The 24,162-nt window shown below is 32.8% G+C and overlaps 1 long non-coding RNA gene across 6 annotated transcripts; it reads left to right on the top strand.

The window, feature by feature from the left end:
* The first annotated feature begins 9,018 nt into the window (after positions 1-9,018).
* LOC101263104 (uncharacterized) lies at positions 9,019-21,431 on the top strand. 6 transcript variants are annotated; one of them, XR_003246444.2, is made up of 8 exons: positions 9,061-9,360; positions 11,502-11,590; positions 11,672-11,745; positions 16,869-16,931; positions 17,530-17,672; positions 17,760-17,875; positions 19,616-19,686; positions 21,255-21,431. It is a non-coding gene; the product is annotated as an uncharacterized lncRNA (long non-coding RNA). The 6 variants fall into 6 exon arrangements; XR_740797.4 differs by lacking the exon at positions 19,616-19,686; XR_011220585.1 differs by lacking the exon at positions 19,616-19,686 and having other exon boundaries at positions 17,742-17,875.
* The last annotated feature ends 2,731 nt before the right edge of the window (positions 21,432-24,162 follow it).

Below are 24,162 nucleotides of genomic sequence, written 5' to 3'. Positions count from 1 at the left end.
TTCATTTTTACTCTTAAAGTCGAGGGACACTATGGTAGATAGACCAAAGGATACCGAAAGCATGATCTTCCATTAAATTGAGTTAATTTTTTAGGAGTGACGCTTGGAGAAACATCTAGGTTGGTTTGGAAGAAGAATGAAATACAAATTCCAGCCACTTAGGACTCTCTATCCCCGCTCAACGATGTAGTTCGAGACAACTATTTGGAGTAGGCGATTAGTGGTCGGAAGACCATGATAAAAAATTCAAACATGTAAATCACTAAATGTTGGATATTAAAAAGGTGTGAATAGAAAATGAAGAGTTGCGACCTTTATGAAGAGTTGTGACTTTAATGAAATGTTGCGACTTTTATGAAAAGCTGTGACTTTTATGAAAAGTTGCGAATTTTATGAAAAGTTGTGACTTTTATTGAAAATTGTGACTTTTATGAAAGATGACGACCTTTCTGAAAGATTGTGACTTTTCCAAAGGTTTGTGACCATTCCGGTAAGGCACAATAAGAACCTTTTCGCACTATTCTTTGTTGTCTATAAATTGAGGAATTTTCTCTTATTTTATATATACTTTATGGACTTCTTCTTCAACTACTAAATCTAGTATTCTAAGTGTACTTTACTGCCGTTGAGTGGTTCGCTGACATCGGAGTTTTTGGTATCTATACTTTGGTGATTGAGATCACTTTACCCTGGGAGGTCATATTCCAAATCAAACCTCGGATACTAGAGGGGAATAATTTTCTTAAGGGGACACTGTGAATTCAGTGGACTTGATCTTTTTCCTATTAAAAATTTTCCAGATTCTAGTATGTGTTTTACAAACTTTAGATTTGTTAATTAATTTCAGTTCTTCTATTCATTTGTTCTTCACTGGTTCATTAAACTTGATAACTTCGTGTTTCTACAAAGTTTGTTGGAATCAGTAAGATTCTTTAGACACATATTAACAACAATTCTTCTTTAAGAAAAATATGTTTCTGATTCTAGTTTCGCTACTAGTTTTAATTTTCTAGTAGTGAAAATGTTCTTAAACTTTGTTTTCTTACAAAGATGTTCAAATTTTTGTTCTACCTATGTTTGGAATACAAGATGCACAACAATCTTAAGGAAATTAATATACTGTTAGTATTTTTTTGTATTCAAGTGATATAGAGAATCTGATCATGGAAGTAGTAGCTAAATGCATTACTTCTCCATAATTCGTTGCTTTGTTTTAGCAAAGTCGAAGTGAGAATGTAACAATTTTTTTTATGGTATTCCGTTTATAGATTACCAAGTAACCTTCTTATTAAATTACCTATGGATGAAAATAGTTTCTAAGAGTTATCATCTTTGAACTTTTTTTTAATTATGTGTATCTTTGGAAAAAGATCTGCAAACCATATTATGTGGAATAAATTTTACTTTGCAGATATTGTTGCTTTTAAAATTCATTAGTTTGCAAAAATGAGTGATACATATTTTTGTTTGATAAAAAGTACGTCAAATTGTTATAGTTCGAAGACTATTTGATAAGAAAAACATTTCTATGTGAAAGAATATGTGTTATTCTGTTTGGGGAAAAAAAACTTCTGTAGTTTTGTACTCCATGAGAAATGTTAGTGTGTCTGATTTTTGTAGACTAAAAACTTTTGTGGTTTTATACTCTGGATAAATTAGACTCTGCAGTTGGTTTGAAGAATATCAAAACTTCACATAATAAGTCAGTGTTGTACTTTTTATTTTCTATAAACTTCAATGTAACATAGAAATAAATTGTACAAATTTGTTTTGTCCTTATTGTTAATATTTAAAATACTAAGTGGAATGTCTATTTATGATAGAGAAAAAAAACCAGTGACTTGGAATTTGTGATTTTGTATTTCTATGGAATGAAGATTTGACATTGTGTAAACATTGCCAAAGAGAATTGCAAAACTATAATTCTTTCGTAGAATAAGGTTTCCAACATTAAAATATGTGGAAAAACTATTTTCAAATACTTGAAAAATATTTTTGAGATCAAATTTGAAATGTGAGGGTTATTTGCTTATGATTACACTTGGTGTGTAATTTAACTTTGGAGCAAATGATATGAAATTTAATGATACTTTTGTATTATGTTATACCCATAAAATTCTTGGAGTATATTTGGTATTGTGGTTGTTGAGTTTCTCTATTACTAGTAGATAGTGTGACTAGTATGAAACATCCAAAATATATTTACTTGTTCAAAATAATTGTGTTCATTTATGAAAAAATATCACTTAAAGTGTTGTGATTTTTCATGAAAAGATATATCTATTATAATAAAAGTAGTTGCATAGACATAAATATTGGTGAATAGTCATTTGTTATGTTTTTGTAAAAATAACAGTTGGAATATATTGTCTTTATTGAACCCGTTGAAACTTTGTTCATAGGTAATTCTATAACAATCACATTGAAAGTTATGGAAATGTCCTTCTGAAAAGGATATTTGACAATCTAAACATTGTTTGTATCACACAAAATTGTAAGAAATAGGAACAAAATATTAGTGAGGAAAAAGCTACCTCGCGAAGAGCTTTTCAAACTCAATGTTTTATTTGTTTTTACTTGCTTGAGTCAATGTTTGTAACATGAACACTTGGGGCATGTCAATTACAAAATCTTGTAAGAAAATGTCAAGTTGTTGTGGAATCTAAGTATGTTGAGCATTCTTATAAATTTGTTGAAAGGAATTCTAATCCCTTAGAATTGATTTACACTGATATTTATGATATGAAGTTAACACCATCTCATGGTGGGAAAAAGTATTTGTTACTTTTATTGAGAATTGCATTAGAAATTACTATGCCTATTTGCTAAATTGTAAGGATGAAGCAATAGAAATGTCTAGACAATGTAATTTCGAAGTTGAAAATCAGAGTGAAAAAATATATAAGAAGTGATAAGAATGGAGAGAATAAATCTCATTGTGCATAAATATGTTTGAAAAGTGAAATATCAAACTACTGCCATATTCACCTCAATCTAATGAAAAACCGAACGTTGAAAGAAATGATGGATACATTATTTATAAGTTCGGGTTTACACAAAACATGTGTGGAGGAACTATCCTTACTGCAATAGGATCAACAAAAAGTTTTGTCCTTTTAGAAACAAAGCGATTTTGTTTGATCAGAATACAATCTTTTCCATACGAGAAATGGAAAGAAAGAAAATCCAACTTGAAATATTTCAATGTGTGGGGGCATCTAGTCAAAGTCAAAGATCATATTCCTAAAAGAATTAAAATAGGACCTATGATTGTAGACTGTAAAATTAGACTTCAGTAGTCTAGAGAAGGGTCTAAAAGGCCTAGGAAATGAAACGGATAATGTACTTAATAAAGATATTCAGAGGCTTAGTAAAATGTGAAAGGACATTTACTTCCTTCGAATATGATTTTGTAACATTTTCTGTGTCTTCTGTAGACTCATTCTTTGGAAAGATAGTGTCAATAAAAAATATTGAAAGTTAATTGATCTTCTTCAAGAAAATAAACCTTTGGGTTCAAAATGAATCTTTAAAGGAAAAATAACAGTTGATGGAACTGTTGAGAAATATAAAGCAAGACTTTGTGTCAAAGGCTTTAAAAAAAAATCTTGTCAATATATATACTCGTTAGTAATTAGAATTATATCCATTCGGATGCAAAAATTATTTAGTGTGGTATATGACCTCCAAATTCATCAATTGAATGTGAAAAGAACTTTCTTAAATGTAGAATTGGAGGAAGAAATTTACATGGAACAACCCTAGGGTTTTGTTGTTCCTGATAAATAAAAGAAAGTATGTGAACTTGTCAAGTCACATTATGGAAGCACTAAAACAATGACATAATTCAATCAAACCATGTCGACAAATGTATTGAAGAATGATGGAAGTGATAAATGTGTTCACATTAAAATCAAAAATTCATTGTTTGTTTATATATTGGTGATATGTTGATCATCAATAGAGATACTAATGACGTAAATGCTACTAAACATATGCTATAAAGCAAGTGGAATGAAAATTGTTGGAGTTGCTAATGAGATCTTAGATATAAGAATTCGTAGAAATCCATAATGTTTAGCATTTTCACGGTCTCACTGCATTGAAAAGGTACTTAACTAGTTCAAATATTTGAATGTCAATATTGTCAAGTGGCCAATAAATGTGAGCTTTGCATTTCAAAAGAGTGAAAACAAAAGTGACTCACAATTGGATTGTGCTAGATTTTTGGGAAGCATGATGTATATCATATAGTGTGTGCGATCAGATATATCATTTGCTATTTTGAATTGAGTCCGTTCACAAGTGATCCCAAATAAATTCATTAGATGACAACAAATAGAGTTTTGGAAAACTTAAAATAATACTTAAAACTATGTCTTGCATTATAACAATATCCAACAATATTGAAAGATATAGTGATGCAAATTGAATCATCAGAAGAATGAAGTAAAATTCACGAGTGGATATGTATATACTATTGGTAGAGGAGCAGTCTCTTAGAAATATTTCAAATGAGACATGTATCACTAGCTCTACAATGATCTTTGAGCTAGGTGCTCTAGATAAGGTTGGTGAATAAGTTAAAAAACTCCGGAATTTCTTGATAAATATTCTATTTTTGCCCAAACCATTGGCATTAGTATGCATACACTTTCACAGTCAAGATGCAATAGGTAGGGCATAGAGCATGACGCATAACGGAAAGTCTCGTCATATACGACATAGACATGATACTGTTAGAAAACTACTCTCTAGTGGAATTATCATAATTGATTATGTAAAGTCAAAGGATAATGTGTCGGATCCACTTACAAAAAAGCCTAACTAGAGAGAATGTTAAAAGATCATCTAAGGGAATGAATTAACGGCGTAGGACAAGTCATCATGGCGGTAACTCTATCTAGCAGACTGGAGATCCCAAGATCTAGATTCAAGGAGAAAAACAAAGTTATGAATGACGGTTCGATATTGTCAATAAACTCAATCCATTCTCATGATGAAGACAATGCTCAGGGACAAGGATACAAAATTAAGGCTTGCTAATGAGTTAATAAAGCTTAATGGTTTTAATGATTTGCTAAGTTTGGCAGAGTTGACCAAATAGTGTATCTACGCGATAACACGGTTAGAAATCAACTATGTGAGTGTGAAGTGCAAGTCGCTTTAAAGAAGATGATTGTCAAAAGCCTATCTCTCTATACACTATGAAACCAGGAGGTGTTCATGTCTAAAACGAACACAACCGTAAGAACCATAAATGGTAAAGGGTTAATTGTGTGACATATGGTTGTCTAGGTATACACCAAAGTTCGACGGTTCAAAGATATCACATCTACCGATTGACCGAGTATCTCCGACATATGTTCACTACAGAAAGTCCAAGGGGAAACCTACTTATCCAAATGCAATTAATTCTTGCTTGTAAAGTACACATACTTGTCCGTTTCTTTGTCTTCGAGTCATTCCCCAATCATGCGGGGGATTGTTGGATATTAAAAAGGTGTGAATGGAAAATGAAGAGTTGCGACTTTTATGAAGAGTTGTGACTTTTATTAAATGTTGCGACTTTTATGCGACTTTTATGAAAAGTTGCAAATTTTATGAAAAGTGGTGACTTTTATGGAAAGTTGTGACTTTTATGAAAGGTGACGACCTTTATGAAAGATTGTGACTTTTTTAAAGGTTTGTGACCATTCCGATAAGGCACAATAAGAACCTTTTCGTACTATCCTTTGTTGTCTATAAATTGAGGGATTTCCTCTTATTTTAAATATACTTTATGGACTTCTTCTTCAACTACTAAATCTAGTATTCTAAGTGTACTTTACTGCCATTGAGTGGTTCGCTGACACAGGAGTTTTTGGTATCTATACTTTGGTGATTGAGATCATTTTACCCTGGGAGGTCTTATTCCAAATCAAACCTCGGATACTAGAGGGGAATAATTTCCTTAAGGGGACACTGTGAATTCAGTGGACTTGATCTTTTTCCTATTAAAATTTTTCCAGATTCTGGTATGTGTTTTACACACTTTAGATTTGTTAATTAATTTCAGTTCTTCTATTCATTTGTTCTTCACTGGTTCATTAAACTTGGTAACTTCGTGTTTCTACAAAGTTTGTTGGAATCAGTAAGATTCTTTAGACACATATTAACAACAATTCTTCTTAAAGAAAAATATTTCGTATTTTTTTTAAAAAAATATGTTTCTGATTCTAGTTTCGCTACTAGTTTTAATTTTCTAGTTGTGAAAATGTTCTTAAACTTTGTTTTCTTACAAAGATGTTCAAAGTTTTGTTCTACGTATGTTTGGAATACAAGATGAACAACACTAAATTGATAACCATTTGATACATGAAACCCTATGCATGTTGTGTCCTTGGAATTTTTCAACCATTATACATAATCTTATTATTTAATTCTTGCATTCTTCTCTTTAAAATTAAAAATCAAACACTCTTAAATAAATAATTAGACTAATAGGTAACTGAATATTCCTTTGGGTTCGATAATTCAATTATTTTAAGAGTCACTATATTACTTGTGCAACCACCTACACTTTTTGTGCAATTGGGCGCTACACTTCTACTTGTGAAGGAAATGAATGCAACTGTTTTTGTACTTAAATCTTCAAGCGCAAGGTTGAAACTCAAAGTATTCATAGCATCAAAAACTACAGAAAGTGAGTCTTTTTAACTACCTAGAGTTAAGATTCAGTTCTTCCCCCTGACTTTGAATTAATATTGATTGAAATACAATTTGACTTAGAAATGCTTCTTTCCTCACAGTCTTGAATGTGATTATGTATATCTTCCTCATTTTGAGATTTTTAGCTTTCCAGAACAATTGCTAGTTTCTTTATTTTCATTTTATCATTATATTGTGTTCCCTAGAAGTGTATTTTTCATATTTAGAAATCTGCACAATTATGATATATAATTTACAGTGGGCATTCCGATAATCGAGGAATTAAGAATTTGAAATATTTAAACGTAAAGTAGGGGCGTAATTACGTAAATTTTAAGAAATCACAAGAGTGGACAAACTAAAGGTAAAACTCAGCATTTTCTCGGATTCACTAGCAACCTCGTGTCTGCTTACTAATAATGAAAATGAATCACATATATTGATTGTTATGTACGAACATTATATGATAACTAACAATCCAATCTGGGTAACTATTTTCTGATGAATTCTGTCTTTGTTATCATCTAATTAGTGCATATAACCAAATCATCCTATTGAAAGTTTAAGGTGGAAAAATTGGTGTGCAAAATTGAACTGTCCTGAGTATAATCTCAAGATGTTCTGATGATTTGTCTGAGTTGTTTTATTTGGAGTAGTCTTTCTCCTTTTTAGATCATACCAGAAAAATTCCTACAATGGCTAATGATCGTGTCCAAATCAGTTGCCTCACTGATACACTGGGGCTATTGTCTGACGTGATCAGTGAGAATTTTCCTCACAACTCTCAAAAGTTATGTTCTTAATGATAGGGTTGAGTTACAACGCCCAACAACATCTATAAAGCAAGTTACTGGTGAGGAAACGAGAGGTACAATTAATGATCCAGAAAGGTTGTCTATGATGAAGCAACTATTGTGCAATGTACTTAGATGTAGACATAAAATTAAGAATTCTAAGATAATAGTATATGATGAAGTCTCTTATACCGAGAAAAGACCTTCACAAGCTAATTTTTGTAGACCAAGATTATGAACATACTTCAGGTGAAGTATTGGATGAGAAAAAGAGGCCTAATGTGAGTGCCCTTAATTGGTAAGATAAGGACTACTCTGTTGTGACAATCCGGTGGAAGGATATACCAAACTTTTGTTTGATACAATTTTTACATTGACCGATTTTTCAATAAGTTGTTTTCTGTCACGCCCGAGCCTACACCCTGGGCGGGACTGGCACTCTACAATCATTGTTGGCCCCAAGCGAACTCTTGTCCTAACTTACTTACTTAGCGGAAGACTTAAACCAATAAATATAAAGTTTTGAAATATACTGGAATGATATATAGGAACATTCAACTTGGCCATTAAGGCAAACCCAAGTCTTAACAAAAGATAATGACAATGAAAAGACTAAAGAACTAACATCTGACTTTCTATGAAGCCTCTAAAACGACTATCTCTTTATGTTTAAGACTATAACCTCTTATAATGGTTTGAGATAATTTCTCAAAATTTAGCTCAAAAACTATCTTGGATAACTAAATTTCCTCTCTTGCTTGGTAGTAAAAGCATTTACTCTTTACTGAAAACTAGCTTAAAGACTCTTTTGAAAATCAAAGTTCCCTTTCTTCTTTAAATGTGAAATCATTTACTTATTACCCAAAGAAACTAGCTCAAAGGTTCTTTTTGAAATCAAGTTTTCCTTTCTTCTTTAAATGTGAAAACATTTGTTCTTTGGGAATACATATTCCTGATATATTCTTTTGAAGAAATGAGTTCAATATTTATTCTTTTCTCAACTCAAAACATAAGTCTTAAAATAAAGTAAAAACATCTGTAAAATAGTTTTGAAAACTTTATGATTTTCTTTTTTGCTTGCTTCTTAACTTCTAGACTTCTCTCTTACTTCTCTTGACTTTGATCTTATCTTTCCTTGAATTGGATTATGGATTAAAGATTCACGATATCATATTTATGGAAGATTTTATGTTGTTTAGATGTACCTTACACTACAACATTTTAGGCCTACGGCCACACTGAATCTGACCAACACTTGTTAAGTGTATACTAAAATATTTTCGGGAACACTTTTAAAGTGTGGCCAAAAGTTTTTACTTTTGGCATCGATAATATTGGAAACACTTAAAAAGTGAACCCTTTAATGGTATAGGCTATAAAGTATTGTCGTAGTGTGAAATAAATGGCAACAACTATTTACATACATGGCCACACTTTTAAAGTGTACTATTTTTATAATTGAAAAAACGATACCTTAAAAGTATGGACTAAAACTTTTCACTAAAATATCATATTCCCTCCAACATTTTCAACTCTCCTTCCCATTTTATTGGTCAGAAAAAGTAATTAATAAAATATTAACAAAAAAAATTCCTCACGCGTTACTCTTTCTCTCACACTTATCTCGCTCTTCGTTCTTTCCTATCTCCAGAAAGCTAGCGTAGCTTTACACTTTCTCTCTCACTTTTCTCGCTCTTCTGTCTTTCCTAGCTCCATAACTGAAAACCTAAGTTAAAGACCTGAAGAACTGATCTCCATAACTCGAATTTCATCAAGTCGGATTTCTGAAAGAGATGAAGAGCTGAAGATACAGAGGTGGGGATGGAAAAAATGAAAAGTGGAAGCTGAAGAACTAAAGTGCTGAGATTTTGTGAAGGTAAGAACTGATTTTGAACAACCGAGATTCTGTTTATTCTCTAGTAATATGTAGATCTGCAAATAGTCATTTTGGTTGAATATCTTTTTGTGTTTAGAAGAAATTGATTACTTTGGGGTTCTTACAACTGAAATTCAAAGTAGGGAAAGAAAGTGTCAAAAATCTGAACCTCAAGCGTAGTTAGTAGGATTCAAGAAGCATACATGTAAGTTATTAATATCTCTGAAGTATTCTTCAATCTGAGGCGCACCAGAAATATCATTTATGCAATAAAAGCAGAGAAGTATACTAGCAGTCGAAGGAAAGTAAAATTCTTGAAAGCTTTAAGAACACCAAGGTTTTTGTTTTTTTAGTAATTGGAGAACACCAGGATAGTAATTAACAATAAAAAATCCTTACACATCGATAAAATAAAAAGCATCCAAAAAGAAATTTACTTTAGCCCCCATTGGTAGGAGTGCTTTGAAGCTGTAACAATGTAAAATTGAAGTCATTCCGCTAGCTTAACATTCAGACAGAATAGCCTAACATTAGAACTTGATTTGTGATCCAGTCAATAGTACAGTGTTACTACAGCCTAAGCATTTGAGATAGAGATAAGGAAGCATCCGTGATAGTGATAAGTGTTACGAGCGCCTAAATTTGTGTATGGAAGGAGGAAAATGTCGGTGGATTTTGTGATTTATCTTTTTGGGGTTTTTTTTATGTCTTGGAATTCCATGAAAATATACAGATTCTAATATTGAACCTGGACAAATTCTTTACAATTTTCTTCAAATTAGAGCATGCATAGTGTATGGGCTGCAAAAACTAATAGAAGATGGGGCCTCGGAGTTTAAAACAATGAACAATAACTCAACGATGCTAAGACACTGAGAGGGAGCTAATAAAAAGTAAAAGTACAGTTGACTAAAAATTGCTTTGATTTGGAGGAATCATCTGGTTGTGAGTTTGACTCTCGTTCAAATCATGTATGTATTTTCTGCTTATGATCATGATCCATGTTTCTTCTAAGATGCATTAGTTCATTTATATCCTTAAATTGATCAGGAGTTGGTGAACTATGTGGCAGCTAGTATATTTTGGTTCATTAGGTTCATTATTCACTTCGATGCAAATTTTGGAGTTGTTACTTGTTAGTTATGTAGATTGATTGAGTCAATGCATATCTTCAAGATGAATTAATATGCTTTGTTTTTATTGTTTTAAAATTTTTGTTTATTTGTTAATGTATCTGCAATATCATTTGATTTCTCCACTTCATTATCGTCAAAGGGGTTTAAATATAAGCATAAATCTTGCCTATTTCCTTCTTTTTTTTTCCGAGTCACTGCCTCAACACAATAGATGTGTCTAATATCTATTAAATGTGCAAAGGGTGAGCTGCAATCTTCATTCTGCAAAATTAAAATAGATCAGCCTAACTTGTCCATGCCATATCAAACTCTTTTGAATGCATGCACATCTCGATAATTGAAAAACAGCTAATCTAGTTAAACAAACATTTTTAGCATCTGCTGATTGTGGTACCATTTCATAGTATTTTTTTCTCCCATATATCATTGAGGTCTAAATTAATGTACCTTGCAAGTGGAAAAAATAAATCCAAAGATGTACAAAATCTAGAATTCACATCCTGCCTGCTAATCAAATTAACTGCCCGAATGCATGAGATCTATATTAGATTACGAAAAATACAAGTCAAAGAGAAGCACATAATGAGAAAGGAAGCTTTGAAACCTTTTCTGTATGGTTTTACTTTCAAAGAGCGACCAGGTTCATGGGGATTTTCTTCTGCACCTCCTTATTGGTCCTCTTTTCTATTTTATGGAAAGTATTTGCAGTACCATTATTTAAATAACTTTTTTTTGCTTTAATGTGTGTCTTTACTAATATCTATTCCGTATTGCGATATTCTTGCTGTTTCTGAGCTCTCTTACGTGTTATGCCATCCATTTGTTTATTTTGTAATGGGTTATTCTCACATTGTTCTTAAATTATGAATTTTTATTTTATCATGATGCATAGCTAATCTAATTGGTTCTTGTTATTTTATGAGGATCAACATGTGTTCCTGTGATATAATGTCAATTTCGTTAATTGTTAAATTTCTTAATTTTGTGTCTTTATTGGTCGAACAGATTTGTTTACTAGAGGAATTGATATTCAAGCAGTTAACGTTGTTATCAATTTTGATTTCCCTAAGAACATAGAAACGTATTTGCACAAGGTATGTATAACAGATCTTTGATCTTGCTTATTCACTTATATATTGTTTTTTCTATTTCATGATTTGTAATTTGTTTTGCAGGTTGGATGATCATGGAGATTTGTGAAGCTTGGTTTAGCTGTTAGCCTGGTTATTTTTGAGGATCACTTCACTTTGTATGTATTAATTATGTTCATTTCTTTTATACTAGATCATTAAGCTCTCTGTGTTGATTTCTGCTACTAGTGATAGTATCTATCTGACTGTGAGATATAGAATTGAACAAGAACTAGGAATAGAGATCAAAAAAATCCGTTCACATATAGATCAATCTATACATAAAGTCTTCTATGTTAGCTCCCGTTATTTTTTTAAATGATTTGTTGATGAAGTAAATTGAGTTGTTTTGTAGTCCTGGTAGGTTCTGATTATGGGGTGAGTCATGGCAGTTAACTACAGTAGATAAGAAAACTGATAAGAACAGTCTCCATATAAAAGTTGCTACTTAAAAATGCAAAAATAGATTCCTAGCCCTCTCCAACATTTTCTGATGGCACATATAACACTCGTCAATGCATGTATTTTCCTACTGTAAAATGCAGTAAATTTTGGACTTGAAAACTAGTTCAACTTGCTTGCTTTAGATCATTTTAATGGTTCTCTTCCACTTTTAGATTTGTGAAGGCTACATCACAATTGAAGTAAAATTAATGAACTCTTTAAAATCAGGTTTCCAGTAGACCTTATCTCATGATTGTATTAAACTTTCAACACTTCAAGATTCTTGAAAAATTTCCTTATTTTTTGATTAGTTCATTAAATTTTGTGTATCCTATTAATTCACTTTCTTTTTTAATTATTTCTATCCTGTTAAATTTACTTATTTTTCCTTAGAACCATAATCAACATTCAAAAACATTTGTGGAGGATTCAAAGTTTTATTTGGCATAACACAAGTGTCATGACTATCGAAGAAACTATTATCATCTCATAAAACCTGATTTTGGTAACTTAATCATGAATTAAATGATTGTTATTGAAATATAAAATATTGATATCTTCTTATAGGAATGAAAATATCCCATCCAAGGATTGGATTAATTTAGCAAGGTATAGCAAACCCTATATTGATCGTGTGGAATCATTCCTAGATTTTGCTTACTCTTATGGAAATCCTCACGGAGAGGAAATTCACTGTCCATGTGCAAAATGTTGTAACATTCGTTTGACTCAAAGAAATGTAGTGTATGATCATCTAATATGCTATGGATTTGTTAAAGGTGATACTAGATGGATCAATCATAGAGAATGGGATATCAAGTTGAATGTTGAAGATGATATGGATTGCTCACGTGATGATATTGCTGGATTGTTGAATGATCAATTTAGAGATGTTGCACAGGCAGAAGGAGCTTATAATGGTCCAAATGAAGAAGCGAAGAAATACTATAACTTCGTTGTAGAGGCAAGCCATGAATTATATCCTGGTTTTACAGTATTCTCTGAATTGTCATTCACACTTCGTTCATATTTGTTGAAGTTTCTACACACATGGAGCAATGAATCATTCACTTCTCTTTTAGATTAATTAAAAGAGGTGATGCCCGAGTTGAACATTCCTCCCTCTTACAATAAAACCAAGTCTACGGTTAACAATCTTGTCCTTGATTATGATAAAATTGATGCATGTCCAAATGATTGCATGTTATTTAAGAATGATCATAAGGATGATGAATTTTGTCATACTTGCGGAGCTTTATGATAAATTAAAAATCCTGAAGTTGATGGTGAGGTTGAGTCTTAAAAATCACATCGAGTTTCAGCAAAAACTTTGAGACACTTTCCATTAATTCCTACAATCAAAAGGTTATTTATGTGCTCAAAGACGACAAACTCTTTGAGGTTGTATGACGAGGAGCATTCAAAATATGGAGAGTTAAGGAATCCCGCTGATGGTCAAGATGGATCATTTTATAAGTTGCATTCAGATTTCGCACTAGATTCTCACAATGTGAGACTTGGATTAGCAAGTGATGGGTTCAATCCATTACGAACCATGAGTATATGTCATAGCACATGGAAAGTTATGTTGATGACGTATAATCTGCTGCCTTGAATGTGCATAAAATCTGAATACTCTATAATTTCTTTGCTTATACGTGGGCCACGACCACCTGGAAATGACATTGATGTTTACTTACAGCAATTGATAGATGAGTTAAAATTGTTGTGGAATTCTAGGGTTGAAACATATGATGCTTCAAGAAATCAAACTTTTTAAATGCGAGCAGCTATTATGTGGACAATCAATGACTTTCCTTCATATGCTATGTTATCTGGATGAAGTACAAAAGGAAAGTTTGCTTGCCCTTGTTTTAATTATAACACTAATTCTCACTATCTTAAGCATAGTCGGAAAATGTGTTACATGGATCCGTGTTTTTCTACCCACGGATCATCCATGGAGATGTAACAAAAAATCTTTCAATGGAAAAACTGAATTCATGCCTCCTCCACCTTTATTAAAGGAAACTGATGTGCTTCATAACTTACGGTTTTGAAAATGTGTATGGAAAGAAGAGAAAGAGATCAAATTATGGCCCATGGAAAAAAAGGTCAAATTTTTTTGAATTACCTTACTGGCAGCACAACTTGTTATGCCATAACCTTGATGTAATGCATATAGAGAAGAACGTAGTTATTAGCATTCTTGGAACTCTTTTGGATATTCCTGGCAAAACAAAGGATCATGCAAAAGCCCGATATGATTTGAAAGAGATGGGAATTAGAACGAATCTTCATCCAAAAGATGCTGGAGATGATAAGAGAACAAAGTTTGCAAAAGCTTGCTTCTCAATAAAAAATGGATAGAAATCCATTTTTTGTGGAGTTTTAAGACAACAAAGCTACATGATGGCAGTGCCTACCATATATCAAGGTGTGACAGGATGAAAGGAAATTGTCTGGTTATAAGACCAATGATTCTTATTTCATGTTACATTACTTGCTTGCAATACCTATTTAAAGCATACTTCCAGATCATTTGGCTATTGCTTTGATTCGTTTATGTTCCTTCTTCCTGCGTTTGTGTCAAAAAGTTATAACATTGGAGGAATTAGATTACTTATGTAGAGATAAGGGAAATAATAACTCAGTTAGAACGAATTTTTCCTCTGTTAGTTTGCGACATAATGATTCATCTGCCTATTGATTTGGCGAATGAAGTGAGATTAGGTGGTCCATTTCAGAACCGATAGATGTATTCCATTGAAAGAGAAATGGGTATATTTAAGTCATATATCCGCAACAGACGTTATCCAGAATGTTGCATAACAGAGGCACGTGTGGGAATATAGTGTATGAATTTATTTTCAAGATATATGAATGGGGCTATACAAACAAGATTTAATAGAAGAGCCCGAAATATTGATGAATGTGACCCAACTGATGCAAAAACAGTAAGTTATTTTCCTATAAAGGGATGTCCTATAAGAGCAAAGAAAACTTATCCATCATTCCAACTGATTTATTATTTCACTTATATCTACTTTAAGTAATCTAATTCCTCCGATGTGATAACTTTTTGACACAAACGCTGGAAGATGGAACATAAACGAATCAAAGCAATAGCCATATGATCTAGAATTATGCTTTTAATGGGTATTGAAAGCAAGTAATGTAACATGAAATGAGCATCATGGGTCTTATAACTAGACAATTTCCTTTCATCCAATCACACCTAGATATATTGGAGGCACTACAATCATATAGTTTTGTTGTCTTTAAAACATCACAAAAAATAGATTTCTATACATTTGTCATTGAGAAGCAAGCTTTTGCAAACTTTGTTCTCTTATCATCTGCAACATCTTTTTGAACAAGATTCTTTCTAATTCCCATCTCTTTCAAATCATACCAGCTTTTGCATGATCCTTTGTTTTGCCAGGAATATCCAAAAGAGTTCCTAGAATGCTATAAATGATATTGAAGAATATATTAGGTACTTTACTTTAATATAGTATTTTCATTTGTATAATTATGTTTTAACATATTTAATTATTTTATCGTTTTAACAAAAAATACATGTTCTGTAGAGAGCATATGCAAGAGATTAATAATCATCTGCGAAGATCTAAATGGAGCAAGGCTAAGGATCATTGTCAAAACTTCTCTCAATGGTTTGAAACCCGTGTTTTGCAAGAGGATGTGCTTTATTTGATAAAACAACTGTCTAGAGAACCAAATGTTGTTGCTAAAAGATACTCTGGGTAACTCATGAATGGATATAGTTTCCATATTAGGCAGCGTGATACAAGACGCAAAACACAAAGTAATGGTATTACATTTGTTGTCTGAATTACGAGCTTTGCAAGCTTATAGGATAAGAACCCGACTGCTGCATATTTGACTTATTCTGGTAGAATAGTTGACATAGTTATGTTAGGCTATTATTGTAATTTTAAGGTTGTTCTTTTTAAGTGTGATTAATATGTGGTTGAGAAAGATATGTATGCACTAACTTATGTCTATTTTAACAAGAGATGCTATCTAGAAGAGACTTTTGTGCTTGCATCTCAAGTACATCAATGCTTCTCCAAGAGACTTGTTTAACATGCGTGATGAATTTGAATCTTATCTCCCACAAAATTATGAAAATGAGTTGTCTGAACACTTGACGGGACCATCCACACCAGAAGAAGATGGTGAAGTTCCCTTAGTAAGGACTGATATACCAGAAACTCTTATTGATGTGTCTTCAGAGGAATTTGATACTTAACAACTTGAGGTCGAGTATGAAAAGAAGTTTGAAGATGAATCTGAAGAAGAGTATGAAGATGGGTTTGAAGAAGAGTGTGAAGATGAGTCTGAAAAAGAGTATGAAGATGATTCTGAAGATGAGTCTGATGAATCTTAAGACGAATTTGAAGATGACAGTACACCATGATTTGTCTTATTTTTATGATGACCATATAGTGCTAACTCACTCTTTTTGTTATTTAATTGTTTTTGTACAAACATCTTAAGATGTCTATGTATTATGTTTGCTTTGTTTATGTGCCTGATTGTTGTTTGGTCGATAATTTATGTTGACTTCTTTAATTTATGTAATTATTGTTGTGTTGATGAAGCCATAATTTTAGCTTACTGTTATTTTATTTTATTGTATGTTGGCACAACTTGTATAACTAAGGTTAGTAATATCTGGAGTATGCATGTTACATTTATCAAATTACATTCTGATTAGTAAATGTGAATTGATGTTGTCATCTAAATTCTAATTTTTTCCTATCACTATTAGGCATTGCACATTACAGGCAGCACAGTCAAGGCAGTGAAGGCAACACAGTGAAATTAGTCCTCCGTATGTACTACTCCCTTAACTTTCTGGAAGCTAAAGATTGGTTCACTAGTCGTTCTAATTAGCACAGTGAAATCAGTCCTCTTCACTTTGCTGGTTTGCTTTTTCTATTTAACAATAACATGATTATTGTTTGTAGGTTAACTTGTTGTTGGGAATGAAAATAAAGATATTAAAAGAAAGCGAACATAATTAGTTAATCAGCAGTACGATTATGCAATACCAATCAAGTAGTGAATTGCCTAACCAATTCAAGATTAAGAGAGAACTACTTTCTAACCAACCCAATGATAAAGATAAGAAAGAGCATGTACCAATAGCGCAAAAAAGAAAGAATTCTGAAGATTTCATTCTACAACAAGAAAATAGTAAGTTGCTTGACATTAAATCAACAATTCAGTCTTCTTCTAGAGAAGAGCTTGGTACCTCACATATAGTTTTTGGGAAAGGACAAACTAAGAAGAGATTATTTCAATGTAGAGAGTCCATTCAAGAGAAAAGAATTAAACTTCCTATGCAAAACATTAGGTTCCAAATGTCTTCCAAGCAACGTGTTACTGATTCAGTGTATGTGACTGGGGAAACATTTGGTAATTCATAGGTACAACATGGTATTCAAGATCAATAAACTTCAAACATGTGAAGAGGAAGTCTGTCATACCGGCCACAAGTCTTGATCAGTTTCTAGCAGAACAACGGCTACGGAAAAAACATGATATTAATGATCTACCAAACTGCAAGCAGGTAAAGAAGAAGTCTTTCATACTTGCTACTATTCTTGAATAGTTTCCAAAAAACAATCTATACACATAGGCGACGAAACAAAATCAGATAACCACACTTAGCAGATAACCGCACAGTTGCTAATGATCTTGTGGATTAAGAAGAAATCAACAAGGATGAGTGTGATATAGATGAGGAAATTGTCATTGATTGTAGTACGGAAGGTATGTCTTAAGCGTTATAAGATTTATTACTTATATAAAAGAAATTTCTTATTTACTTACAATTACATAAATCAAGAAATATTGGGGGCGAAAAAAGTCCGAGGAAAAACGTGTAAAGATATTCACACAAGAAATTTGAAAGAAAGAAACGAGGCGACATTTGATAAAGGGCAAGTAGTGGGACCAACTGGTAAGATAGTGTCCAAATTCACAAACTTTATAGGAACAATTTCAAGGAATCCTAGGTTCATCAACTTGATGTACACTAGTTGGCATGCGGTGACAGAAGATACTAAAAAGCGTATGTGGGAATATATCAACGTAAGAAAAATCAATTTTTAAATTGCATATTTATTGTTTGTTTTAATGGACTGAAGCTACCTATATTTTATTTTACATAGTCCAAATTCATAATTCCAATAGAAGGAAAAGCGTGGGGGATGACTGGTTTTCGTGATACTTGGAAGTGAGAAAAGCAAAAAATCAAAGAGATATTTTTTTATAAAAATAGTACTGTTGAGAACATGCTAGAAAAACGTCCTACTGACTTTGCAGAAGATGAATTCCATCAATGTATCGAGTATTGGAAAGACCCAACTATTTAAGTAAGGCTAAAATAGTACATTTCTACTATTCAACTTATTTTGGATTATATCAATTCTATTTTTGTTTTATTTATTAATTCAAACATCTCTTTTTATATAAATATAGGCCATGTTTGAGATGAATTCTCAAAACAGGAAAAAGTAAAATGGAGGCATTGAATGGGACCTATTAGTTTTGCAAGAGTACGCGTGGCATTGGGAATACTTATCATTTTCGGGCATATACTTTTAATCCATTTGTATTACTCCAATAGATTGATACATTTTTAAATATCCTTTTATATAATTTGTAGCGTGCAAACAAAGAAAATAATGAGGAACCATCAAAGTCTGAAATGTTTATTGCGACTCGTACAAAGACGGGAAAGGAACTTTAGTACGATACTCAAATTGCAATAGTATGTTTTTTAAAGTGTATTAATGATGAATTTAATTCAGGTTTAAAAATTTTACATTGTTTGGACGGCGATAATTTATTTTAATATGCTAGAAGGGATGTCAATTGAAGTTAACTTAATGATCCATAAACTCATTTAAGCTAGATAGAAATTAGAACTACTTGCATATAATATGGATGTCAATTTTATTCAATAGGCTGAACTTCAGAATCGGCGAAATTCAGGGGAAACTGCAGATGATGCTTTTATGGAAGTGTTTGGTTAGGAGCAGCTTGGTCGACTTAGGTGCTATGGTAGATCAGTGAAAGCACGTTCTTTGAAGAAAGATGAGGAAGATATCAAGCTAAAACAAAAACATACCAATGAAATCACTTCTCTGAAAGAAGAAATGAATTAAATGAGAGAAGAAATAAGAGAAGAAATGAGAGAAGAAACGCGACATGTTTTTAGTCAATTGCTTCAAAACAACCCTAGATTGAATGTTCTAGGTAGGAAAGGGTGTGTTGTATATAACATTGCTTCACCTATTGATGTGGGTAGTGCACAAGCTGTAAAAGGCCAAAATCCTCTACAATCATCAGGGTCAACTCATGATCCGATTCTTCAAAACGTATTTAGTACTTTTTCAAATTAGTCCTCTCAATTTCTCAGAAAATCTTCTTTTTTTTAATTCGATTATTGATTAACTTCATGTTTGAATCATTCAAAGTAGCTTGAAATATGTTCTAGTCTTATAGGGATCCTCCAATGATGTGAAATCCGTGTCGAAGTAGAAAAAGAGGTCTTTCCACAAATCAAGGCTGCAGAGGTATGTGTTAGTTGACTGATATCAAGTTATATCCCAGTGAATTAGGTTCCTCTCTGGATACATGAAATAGGTGCATTAACTTCCATATATAAAGATCTCAATTAAACTTTGGCTACTTTTTGCCTCGCTCTGATTAGTATGAAGTAACTCTGAACTTGTTACACATTCTCGATATTATTTTGAATATTATTGAATGGTGGTGAAACACTCTAAATATGAATGAGTTTTATCTCTTTAGTTATTGTTAGTGGCATTGGTTTGAATTGAGCTAAGGTTTTTCTTCTCTTGTTTCACTTTTCATCTTTCTTGTTTGGTATGGTTGAAGTTTAGTTTTGCTATGTGAGATTTAGTTTCCTTGTTCGATCATGTGGAACATATTAACTACACAAGGAAACTAATCTAATTTTCTTTTATTGTTGCTGCTGTTGTAATCTACAATCTGGACTTTTCTCTGTTTAGTTGTTGTTGATGTATTTGGTTTGAATTGAGCTTAGGTTTTGCTTCTCTTGTTTCACTGGTTTTTTGGAATTTGTATAGAACATTACAACATGCTATGGGTCTGTACTGGCTTGAAAATTGAGGATGTTCTACCATTGGAATTAGAACAATCATGTTGTGTTTATCTGACTAAGGAGTTGTCCATTCTCTAAGAATTCAAGTATAGCAGTAGTTACCTCCTCACCTACAATTTTCTATGATGATTTGATCAACGAAAAGAAAAACCTTAAAATCTTCAATATGCAAATACCTTAGAATAACCTAGCAAAGAGAAATACCTTAGAATAACCTCCCAATATAATGGTATGTATAAACCTTTGCAAATAAACTTCTGCAAGGTATGGAATCAGCAATCTGCAGATTTGACGTGTTTTGGAACTGCTGCTGCACTCTGTAGATTTGTCAATGTTAATGTTTTTTGTAACTGCTGCTGCAATCTGTAGATTTGTTCATTTCATGCTCTATATAAGTTCTTGGGTTGTTCCCATTATAAAACAACTTAAAGATTCTTTTAGACAGAACTATCTATTTTCTATATGGATGCATAGTACTCTTGATATTCACAGACAAAATCACTATGCCTTTTGTACTTCTATATATAAATATTTTTGTCAGTAAAGTCTTTATTTTCTTTCTTATTGCATATAATATCCATGTTATCACCCATAACTTTTGACATCCTAGTAGAAGGTATGCTTCCATAACTACAAACAAATAGACAAATAATTATTAGGAGAATCTAATTGTTTGTGTCTCCTCATTCCTTTTTTTTAGTGTTCGTTTTATTTTTCATGAATCATGGTTATTGTATAACACCAAATATATTATATTGTTTCTTATTAAATTTAAACCCTAATGCAATTGTTCGTTATTGTTGAACTCATTTCGAACTCTAGACACCTAAGGGAAGATCATCTACTTTGAACATCAAAAGACAAGTAGGCATCTACTTTGAACATCAAAAGATGAAATCTAATTTTCTTTAACTGCTGGACATCTTGCCTCTCTATATTGTTGCAATCTGAACTTCTTACATCTTCTATATAACTGCCAATATCTTATTTGTGTAGGGAAATGGAGGTAATCAAATTTGAAGTGGATGATGAAGAGTTTTTGAACTATTGTAAAAGTTTGAATACATATTTGAACTATTGTGTACATATTTAGAATATTGATGTATATCTATGGGTATGTAAACAACACATACTATCTTTTGAAGTACTTTATGGGAAATCTATAAATTTTAATTACTTATTAGCGCTAGAGATTATTTATTGCAATATAATATTGGTGTATTTTAATTAGAAATTGTGGCATAGGACTATAAATTTTGTATGCACGTGGGCAAGGACAACACTTCAAAGTGTTGTCATACATTAGATATAAAAGGCAACACTTGATAAATGTGGGCAATATGGTAGCAAAGGCCATGCTTCAATGTGTAGCTGATAAGGCAACACTTTTAAACTAGCAGCAAAAGAGTGGCTTTTTTCCTTCTAGGCTACGCTAGAAAGTGTAGCTGATAAGGCAACACTTATAAGCGTAGATACAAATCATGGCCTTTTTTAATTTGAGGCTATGCTTTAAAGTGTAGCTCATAAGGAAACACTTTAAAGCATAAGTACAAAGCGTGGCCTTTTACTATTTTGGTTACGCTTTTAAGTGTAGCTGATAAGGCTACGCTTGTAAAGCGTTGCATAAAATCTAAGGTTTCGATGCTTTTGGCCACACCTGGAAAAGCATGGCTTAAAGTCAAAAAGTGTGGCCTTTTACCAAAGGCCACCCTTTTCATAGCTTAGGCCACACTTCTCTAGGGTGGTTGGAGACATAAAATGTTGTAGTGTTAGAGTGTTTGAATCGACTAGAAAGAATAGGTACATCACTAAGAAACACTTATGAAAAGGTTGGGGAAGAATAGGATTAAATGTTGGGCCTATCACTATGAGAGGCGCGGGGCGCCAGAGCATAAAGTTCAGAAACTGACTTGGGATGCTTTGACTGTCGTGGCTGCCGAGTGGTCAAAGTTCAGAAACGCCTTTTTGGGTCTATGAGGGACGTGACGCGCTAGGACCCTCCCCAGGTGTTCCTAGACTTTTGTTCTATGTTTTCAACTCTAAATCCTCTAAACTTCAATAGTTATTTTCCAAAACACTTAGGATCATTTTAACCCTTAATATATGATAGATTCATAATTGAAAAAACACACGAAAACATGAATCAAATCGCAAGAAATTCAATCAATGTTCATAAAGAACTCAATTTCTAAACATTCAAAGACTTAAATTCGCTGAATTGAATCATGGTTGGTGCGTGGGTGAACTAACCCAACAATATGTGATCTCACATACCTTTTCGGGATTACCCTTGATTAAATCCTAGAGCAATTCTTGAACGTTCTTGATGAATATTGAACTTTCTTCTCCACTCTCCTCTTTTCTCTTCTCTCTAATCCCTAGCGTGAATTCAATTTTTTCTAAACTGCAGTTTTTTTCTTTTTCGGATTTTCATGACATCTTTTGATTGATCAAAATGAAATTCATATTTTTAGGCCAGTGCTAGAAGTGTTTGAAAATCTATAACTTTGTTATGATTCTTGGTATTTCTTCAAAATTTTGTATTATGAGAACCTGCTTTTCTATTGTGATTTGTTAATAGGTATTTCATTCTCCGGGCTAATCATCAAGTTGTGATTTTTTGTTTGTTAATGTATATATTCTTCTGCTATTCTTTCTCGAAAGGAAACACTACATTTATAATTGCTATATCTTCATTTTAGTTTTGATAATCTAAACTAAACATGAGAAATTTCTTGATTATAGGGAAGTGGGTCTCTAGTAATTTGATTTTTTCACGCCTCGAGCTACCATCGAGACATGTACAAGGGACCTAGGATTAACAAGTGATCCCAAGCTAACCCTGCTGGTATGATCGTGAGCATACTAAAGATAATGAACTGAATAGGAAGTTAAATCATAACTTAAATGAAAAGATGGGGAATACCAATATGCTAAAAGTAGGATATATGAAAATTGATGAGTTTAATAGAAAGAAGTTATTCACGTCTGATATATGAATGCATATTTTCAGAGAACCATCTTTCTTCTTTACGAACAACACTGGTGCACCCCATGACGAAATACTAGGTTTTATGAAGCCATTTTCTAAAAGGTCTTTCAACTGATCTTTCAATTCCTTAAGCTTTGCCGGAGCAATTCTGTAAATGAGGGAGGAATATAAATAGGTTGGGTATCTGGAAAGACATCAATTCCAAAGTTGATTTCCCTTTTGGGAAGGACTTCAGGAAGATCTTGTGGAAACACTTCAGAAAACTCACTAACAATTTTAATTGACTCAAGAGTTGGGGTTTCAAAGCTAGAGTCCTTAACCAAAAAAAATGATAGAGATAACCCTTAGATCTTTCTGGCCTTAAAGGTAAGAAATGAATCGACCCATAGGTGCTAAGATACTACCTTCCTGTAACGACCCGTTTAGTCGTTTTGAGCAACAGACTTCAATTCAGGAAAAACTGGCAGAAGCGACGGACCCCACGACGGACCGTCGCAGGGTCTCGTTTCAAAACACTTAGAAAATCTGAAATTGGGTACTGAAAATATACTCTCTGAACTTGTCTTATGAGGAGGAGCATGTTGCTATTTTAGATAGAGAAGTTCGCAAGTTGAGGTCAAGAGAGATTGCATCCATCAAGGTGCAATGGAAGAATCGATCGGTTGAAGAAGCCACTTGGGAGAAGGAGGCGGATATGTGAGAAAAATACCCACATCTGTTTACAGATTCAGGTACTCCTTTTCGCCCTTGTTTTCCTTCTTTTGATTGTTCGGGGACGAACGATGGCGAAATTGGTATCTAATGTAACGGCCCGTTTAGTCGTTTTGAGCAACAAACTTCAATTCTGGAAAAACTGGCAGAAGCGACGGACCCCACGACGGAACGTCATGGGCACGACGGACCGTCGCAAGG

The sequence above is a fragment of the Solanum lycopersicum genome, chromosome 4, assembly GCF_036512215.1.
Source record: "Solanum lycopersicum chromosome 4, SLM_r2.1".
Classification (NCBI taxonomy): domain Eukaryota; kingdom Viridiplantae; phylum Streptophyta; class Magnoliopsida; order Solanales; family Solanaceae; genus Solanum; species Solanum lycopersicum.
The sequence above is the reverse complement of the archived record's forward strand: the minus strand, read 5'-3'. Positions and strand labels throughout refer to the sequence as shown.